Source organism: Lolium rigidum, chromosome 5, assembly GCF_022539505.1.
Source record: "Lolium rigidum isolate FL_2022 chromosome 5, APGP_CSIRO_Lrig_0.1, whole genome shotgun sequence".
NCBI lineage: Eukaryota > Viridiplantae > Streptophyta > Magnoliopsida > Poales > Poaceae > Lolium > Lolium rigidum.
Genome location: NC_061512.1, coordinates 34,985,869 through 34,993,750, shown reverse-complemented (window position 1 = coordinate 34,993,750; position 7,882 = coordinate 34,985,869). Strand labels below are relative to the sequence as shown.

The 7,882-nt window shown below is 42.5% G+C and overlaps 1 long non-coding RNA gene across 1 annotated transcript; it reads right to left on the bottom strand.

The window, feature by feature from the left end:
* Positions 1–6,466: 6,466 nt before the first annotated feature.
* Positions 6,467–7,478, bottom strand: LOC124651940. The gene is made up of 4 exons (XR_006987530.1): positions 7,369–7,478; positions 6,947–7,285; positions 6,659–6,798; positions 6,467–6,576 (listed from the first exon to the last, which is right to left on the bottom strand). It is a non-coding gene; the product is annotated as an uncharacterized LOC124651940 (long non-coding RNA).
* Positions 7,479–7,882: the final 404 nt, after the last annotated feature.

Here is a 7,882-nt window from a genome sequence, read left to right as displayed (position 1 = left end):
GGCGGGAGGAACACCTCAATCTGCAACAAACATAGATATCACACTCTGCTACATGACCATCACATGAACGTAAGATGACCAACAGAACTGAATAGGTTCCCTAACTAACCCTTAATGTCTCATCAATCTTGCCTTTCGCATCACCAGTCCGAACCAAACTAGCTGAAGTAAGGACGAGCTGGTAGTCTCTGCCTGTTATAAACATGCCCGTGCAAGCAAAACACCTTGTGTTATCTGCACTTCATATTTTTTAGCATTAGTTAGTGAGGATAAAATACTAGCACCATAGTGTAATGAGCATACAATTAACAATAAACATCACCCTTGAAAGAAGCAATTGAGACAACAATTTGGGATATTTCCTGAGCGAGTTCTTTCCCAAGTTGCTCCCAGATAGGTTTTGGACCATAATTATTCGGTAAATCAAAAGGATACCCTTCCCAATAATGAAGTTGACCAAAATGCTCTTCAAACCTACCAATCAATCTTCCATTGACTGGTAAATTAGGACAAAAATACATAAGTCGGCAGTGAACAAGTGCACAAGGGAGAAACGAGTAATATAAAAGCACGACTTACGCTCAAACATGAGTGGTGGTGGCAGAGGATAGCCTAATGATTGAAGAATCTTAGATTGTACCATAAATCCTGATGCAATAAGGTGTGTCATTCAAATGATCAATATGGTGTGCACAATTAATAGCCGGCAGGTAACATTTAGAATGATTGCAAACATGAAAATTCACACCTGAAGGGATGGCTGTTTTTACTCCTTCAGGCAAAGAATATCCACGAAAGTGGGGAGCCTTACTGCAATGAAACATGTTGAATACAAGTAAATAACTACGCATAAACAAATTTTTTGAAAAGCAACAACTATGAAAAATGTTTGGTATTAGCTTATTAATTTTCAAAAAATGTAATAAGGATGAAGATGACAGAAAAACGAGTCACTTTATCCATTGTTCCTAGCTCTCCTGTGCGGTCCATTCAGTTTGATAATACAAAAGCTTCAAGAGGGAAGATCATTAAATTCGGCACTTATACCCACCAGAAATTACTGATTTCACTTGAGTCTAATATTAATGTATGTTCTTACGTGTTTCTTGCCAAGGCAAAAGAAACTCTCAAAGATTATACTTGCATAAAAGATATACCTGGTTATCAGAAGAATACGCTTCAACCAACCATTAAGTTTCTTCGTTGGTAGCAACACTATCTTGTCTTCACCAGATCCAACGATAAGTCCAGCAATGCGTACACCACGAGGACCAAAATATAGAACAGGCCCTCCAAGTCCACTCTAGCAGAAGCTAGAGGGATTAGAAAGGAAAAGGTTCACACATATATGTCATGCCAAAAAGTAAGAAGGCAAATCCAAGAGCATACCTCTGTGATGTTAGAAGTGAGTGACACAAGGCCATTGTCCTCGAAAACAGGATGAGAACAATTTGCGCCCATCAGAGTGCCACGGTTGGAACATCCATATGCAAATAACTCCCGTGTGTTCGGTTGTAGATTCACGGGATTACTCGTATCCATAGGGTAGACAACTTGGAGGCTAAAGGACGTGACGATAGCAATATCCATAGTGTCATCATATAGTTCCAAGAACCCATGCAGGATTTCATTGTCGGAAGTACGCAGTTCAATCTGTTAGTGAGAAAACCAGCAGCACAACATCGCGAAATGATTTAGCCCAATTATTAACAAGAAGATAACATTAGCAAAAATAAATAGGAATACAGTGAGTAGGAGCACCAACCCTTAAATTATCATCTCTGGTTCTGTTATCCTCAAACTTGTGGGCCAAACGCGCGGAAGTCACAAATCTGTTATGGTGATCTCGCATGTTCCTGTACTTGTAGCGTACAGCTGTTCCGGAGCATGCATAGACCAGCACTCTTTCTGCACAAGATCATGATTTAGGCCATCATTAACAGGCAGCGAATGGATGCGATTTCAGAAAAGAATAGATGAGTTTATACATATAGCAGAATAATCACCACTGTACAAAGCAACTGAGACGACACCGTGTCTCAAAAGTGAATCTGAAATTTTCTCCAGGTTGCGGGGGTCACCGAATTTTTCCGGTTTGAATGGAGGATCCTTCATCTCTTCCCTCAGCTCATCCCTGTATCGCTTCCTCAGATCTTCATGCTCCTTATTCATAGATCGTCCCACTGATAATAATTGAAAAGAACATGCATGATAAACAGGGACATCGTGAGTGTTGTAGCAGTTACTAGAAATAAAAGGAAGAACCGAAAGCTCGAAAAATCGATCATGGACTGACATTTAAACTTCTTTAAGTAGGGTTCCATCCAGCGGCTGCTGCTGCTGCTCTTCTCAGTGTGGGTGGCTTTATCCATGGTCTCGGTTGTCCTATAAAACAGATCAGGCAACATGCACCTATAAATAAACTTGACGAACTCCCAGTGTTGTGTACATGAAGAATCAGAGAGCTAGCTTAGCCGTAACCTAGCTAGGAACTGAAAGCCAAAATTATCTTAACTATTGCTGTGATTAGAGAGGGGGCTACGATTGACGGAAAAACAATACGCGCGCAATATTATGTACGGTGGAGAAAGAAGTGAGACAATTAAGCAGATGCAAATAGAGACTCACATCGCGCAAGGGATCGATGGTGGCGTGGATTAGCGGCGGCGGATCTGGAGCAGACGTACGGACGTCGCCGGTCTTTGGGAATCGGGATGGCGGCAAGGGTTGAAGGTTTCCTGTTCCTAGTTATTTGCAGCCCTTGGCCCCACACACGAGATTCAGCCTTTCCTATTCCAATACGGTCGTAGCCACTACGGTGCATTAGCCGGGCCCATATGCCTTTTAGGCCATCCTCAAAACCCAAGCCTATTCACCATCCGTTACCGGGTGGCAAAGTCAAAAAAAAAAAAAAAAAAAAAAAACTGCACGCAACCAAAGTTCGCCGAAACAATTGTCTAGGAAATGTATTCATCCCTGATGTTTTCCTTACTAGTCTTAATAAATTGTGCAATTTATTTAATTTTATGAAATATTTACACTAGACATTGGTAAGTAATTTGTAAATTCGCCGACCCAACCGGTTGTTTGTATCAATCTAGTTGTAACAGATGGCATGGTAGTTTGTATCGATCTAGTTGTAACGATGGCGTACCTTGTAACATAGGTTCAGCCTACCCACGCGCCTCGCTGGCTCCCGGCAGGCCACCGCTGCGCTGCCACGGATGGTCGACAGACCGGCTGCCAATCAGCCCGGCAGCGGCGATCGATAATATGGGCGGCGGCGTCTGTGAATAATGCGGCGGCCGGAGGCAAAAAAGAATTAGGGATCGTCGTTAGCTTACGCACAGGACCTCGATTACACAGCACGATGCACGCCCAGGACTGCGTGGAGTCCGTCTAATTAATATCTTCTTGGGCCTCGGCCGTCCAATGCCCCGGTGGACTCGAAATTGTATGGGTCAGATTACCAATCACAATCATGTATGGACCAGAGGAAATTATTAATAATAACATGTACCGAGATTTGTTGGGTTGGGGGGGGGTAGCCCCTCCTCGCCCTGTCACCGCTGGTGGTTACGGCGCCGAACACGGCCACGACACCACTTACCCCTCTTAAGCGTGTGCAAGCAATAGTGGGCCGGGCCTGTTAGTGAGGGGCAGGTAGGGGTCGATGCATTCCTTTTCATCGCCACTAGCCAAACGATTTAGAGGCGACGATCCGGCGATGGATGATTTGTTAGGGTGTGGATCTTGCCGGTGTCGGAGAAGGGCGATTTAGAGGGATGGTCGGCCGAAGGCCAGCGGATAGGCGGAGGTGGTAGCTCAGGCAGGGTGGGGCGGTAGCGACACCGGCCACGGATGGCTGGAGACGGCGGTTAGGGTGGAGGCGGGTGGCAGTGCAACGAGGAGGAGGAAGAGGTGCCACTATCTCCATCTCTTCGTAGAGCAAGCGGGGTGAGGAAGATGAATGAGAAGAAAAACGAGGGGATGGCCCATAATGAGATGTGTGCCTACGGCGCCTCCCTTCAGCATCACAATAAGCCGTGAATAGGAGCCCCCGTGACATGTATGGAGAACCTATACACCGGTCAACGCGGTGCATTTTGCGTGAGCATCGCATACCCTATCGGTGTATTAGGGTAGCCAACTTCGGGTTACTGATTAATTTTTTTTTTTTGCGAAAATTCCACCGATCTATTAATAATCATCAAAAGTAGTACAAAGATGCCTAAAAGTAATAAAAATTACAAAAAGGTCATTGGACCACCTAGCGACGACTACAGACACTAGCACGAGCCGAAGGCGCGCCGCCGTCCTCGCCCCTCCATCTCCGGAGCCAGGCAAAGCTTGTCGTAGTAGAGCTTGTTGTAGTAGACAGACGGGAAGTCGTCGTGCTAAGGCCCCGAAGGACCAGCGGCACCGAGCAAGCAACCATCGCCAATGATGACAACCGTAGATCGGAAGAGACTGACCTAAAACCACACAATCGAACACGAGAGACGACCGGATCTCGGGAGATCCGCCGGACACACAACTCCACACGCCCTCCGCCGACGCTAGATGCACCACCGGAGCGAGGATAGGACGGGGAGGATCTTATTCTGACTTCAAGAAGTAGTCGCCGCCTCACCATCCCGAAGAAGACACCGAGAACAAACTAAACGAACACTAAACGAACACTGAAACCTTCCCGCCGGCGAGAGGCTGCGGTCCGCTACACCTCCAAGGCCCCAAGGCCACCGGAGGCGGAGCGGACCGGCAGCGTCGCCGACGAGAGGGACAAAACCCTAGATGGGTTTTGAGCCGCCTCCTGATCGCCTGTGTCTTTCCCCGAAGCTGTACAAATTTAACTGTATGAGTAATTCAGCATAACTTTGCATACCCTATCGGTGTATTAGGGTAGCCAACTTCGGGTTACTGATTAATTTTGCTTTCCGTTTTTTTTCTTATGTCTTTTGCTTCAGTTTTTTGCTGTGGTTTCTTTGGTTGGTTTTTCGTTTTACTTTATTACTCCAAATTTTAAAATTAACACTTTATAAAAATATGTCCAAATTTGAAAATCTTAATATATTTAAAATAATCAGAATGATGAGAATATTTAGATTTCATAGATGTCCTGATTTTTAAAAATTCCAATTTTAAAAACCTTTACATTTTATTTTTTCAAAATATTCAGATTTCTAAGAAGTTCAAATTTTAAAAAGTCTACATGCGAAAAATGTTCATATTTGAAAAATATTCAAATTTTATATTTGTTTAAATTTTGAAAAGCATGTTACCAAATCCAAAAATCAAACAAAAAAACCAACAAAGAGAGACAAAACCTTGTAAGTTGTGGCTTCCAACATGTTCGGCTGCCTCTTCCGATCCATCTTTGAAAGTTGTTGCTTCCCAACATGTTCGGCTGCGTCTTCCGATCCATCCTTGTAAGTTGTTTTAGGTCCTAGCTCTACCGCTTCGTCATTGCCACATGAGCAACATCTATGAGCCACGTGAAAACAGTTCCTGGCAGGATCGTGCACCTGTCTGCCTGCGAATCTTATTTTATACTCCCTCTGTTTTCTTTTAATCGACTATAATTTAGTAAAAAATTGTAGTAAATCAAAGTTAATTAAAATAAAAGGAAGGGAGTATATATTACAAAAAAGAGGCACCCTTTTAATTACTCCTGCTCCATTGGCGGAAAGAGTGCACATGTCTGAAAGCATTTCGCCAATGTGATAACCAATTCTACTCTTACTGACAGAATGCTTTCGGACAGGTCGCCCATTGGCAAGTTCTTGACCATGACATCACAGAGTGGGCATAGTGATTCCCTAGAAATAATCGAGAGAAGCAAAATTCCATGTTTCAGGAAACACACAAACATGAAACTCCATGAACTAAAAAAATTGAATGATTGCAGTTATTTAAAAACTTTGAAGAAAAATTCTCTCAAGCGCACTCCTCTGTGCATATATCCGCGTAATCTATATTGCCAAACTGATTTTGGACAGGTTTGTAGTGCTAGACATTTATTACATGAGTTCATGTGCTCTATGGGTTAATGATTTCTAGATATATATGTGGTTTATCTTTATATAAACCCGATTACTCTTACTAGGATTAAACACTCGGAGTAATATCTTACTAGGATAACTACATCCTCTATGCCCTTAAATACTTGATAGGGATACACATAAACAATCACCATACAAAAATATTTGTCATAAATCATACAGAAGTTGCACATGCCAATCAAATGTTGCTAGCCATGGACGATCTGAGAGCACTCCAACAGCAGGTTGACGTCTACATGAGGACTTTTCCACGAAACTGGGCTCGAATATCACCTTGACCACCAAGACACCAATATGGCTTGGACACAGGCCACCTGCCATCCAATATTTTTTTAAATATAAGTTCATTATCAAATGAATATAATATGATACCAAATTTTTTTGCATTGAGAAACAGAACAATTACAGGTTTCTCTTTCTCTTTCGAGTCGTCTGCCGTGGGATAAACTTGGGTCCCTTAGAAGTCAAATAGTCCGAGATGTCGTCCATGTTGAAAGGACGACTGACCAGACCTCTGGTCCAAAATATTTTCAATACAATTTAGTGTTGAATGCCTCAACCACATATATGTATGTATAAGCATGGAGAAAAGTTACCTTTCTAACAGACTAAACCCTTTATACAAAACTCTTAGAATCTCGATCCTTGGCAGAAATGGAGTTGTTCTACTTTCATCATAAAAGTTCATGCCAATGAAACTACCATCCAAACCTATAAGTGGGCCTCCAATACCAGCCTAGTACGAAAAAGATGCACAGTCGGTCACACGAAGTTGTACCATCCGCTTTAGTAGACGTATTAAACCATTTGACAAAAAACCCAAATATATTAACTATCTAGACCCGTACCATGTAAAGAAATGACAGAAAAATTCAACATTGTACCTTCTTGATTTGACAAGTGGAGAAAAGAAGTTCTTCGCAATCAAGATCCAGACCCTGGCGTGGACCAGTCGAATGCTTGTTTTTAAGCTTAGTAACAACATTGTATTTACCCTTCACTTCACCCATTGAGGCCATCAATAATCCGTGAGCTCCTTTAGGCGCACGCCCTATCGCTACTACTGACTTATTATTTCTAGACTCCCTCACAGAGAAGATATCTTGGGGAGAAATAGGAGTAGTAAGGTCATGTTTTAGACGAAAAATGGCAATGTTGTAGTTTTGATGATACAATTCCAATATCCCCTATGTAGAGTGATTTGGTGGAAGAAACACCTCGATCTGCAACAAACATAGGGATCAAGATCAACTAATTAACCATCATCTAACTTAAAATACCAAAAGAAATGGACATGGTCACTAACACTCAAGGTCTCATCAATTTTGCCTTCAGCATCGCCAGTCCTAACTAAACTGGCCGAAGTAAGGACGAATGGGCAGTCTCTGCCTTTTATAAGCAGGCCTGTGCAAGCAAAACACCTAATCTTTCCTGCACATCATAACTTTGAGGATGATTTAGTGAGGATAAAATACTAGCATGAAAGAGTAATGAGCATAAAACGTTAAAGATCACCGCTGAATGAAGCAATTGTGACAACGCATTGGGATATTTTGCTAACGACATCTTTTCCAAATTGCTTCCATATAAGCTTCTCCCCTTCATAACGATAAGGAAAATCGAAAGGATACCCGTCCCAATAATGAAATTGACCAAAATACTCTTCGAACCTACTGGCCAATCTCCCATTGACTGGATAGTTAAGACAAAAATACATAAATTAGCAATGAATAACTACACACGATATAAGTGATCAATATTAAAACAAGACTTACGCTCAAACACGAGTGGTGGTGGCAACGGATATCCCAAGGATTGGA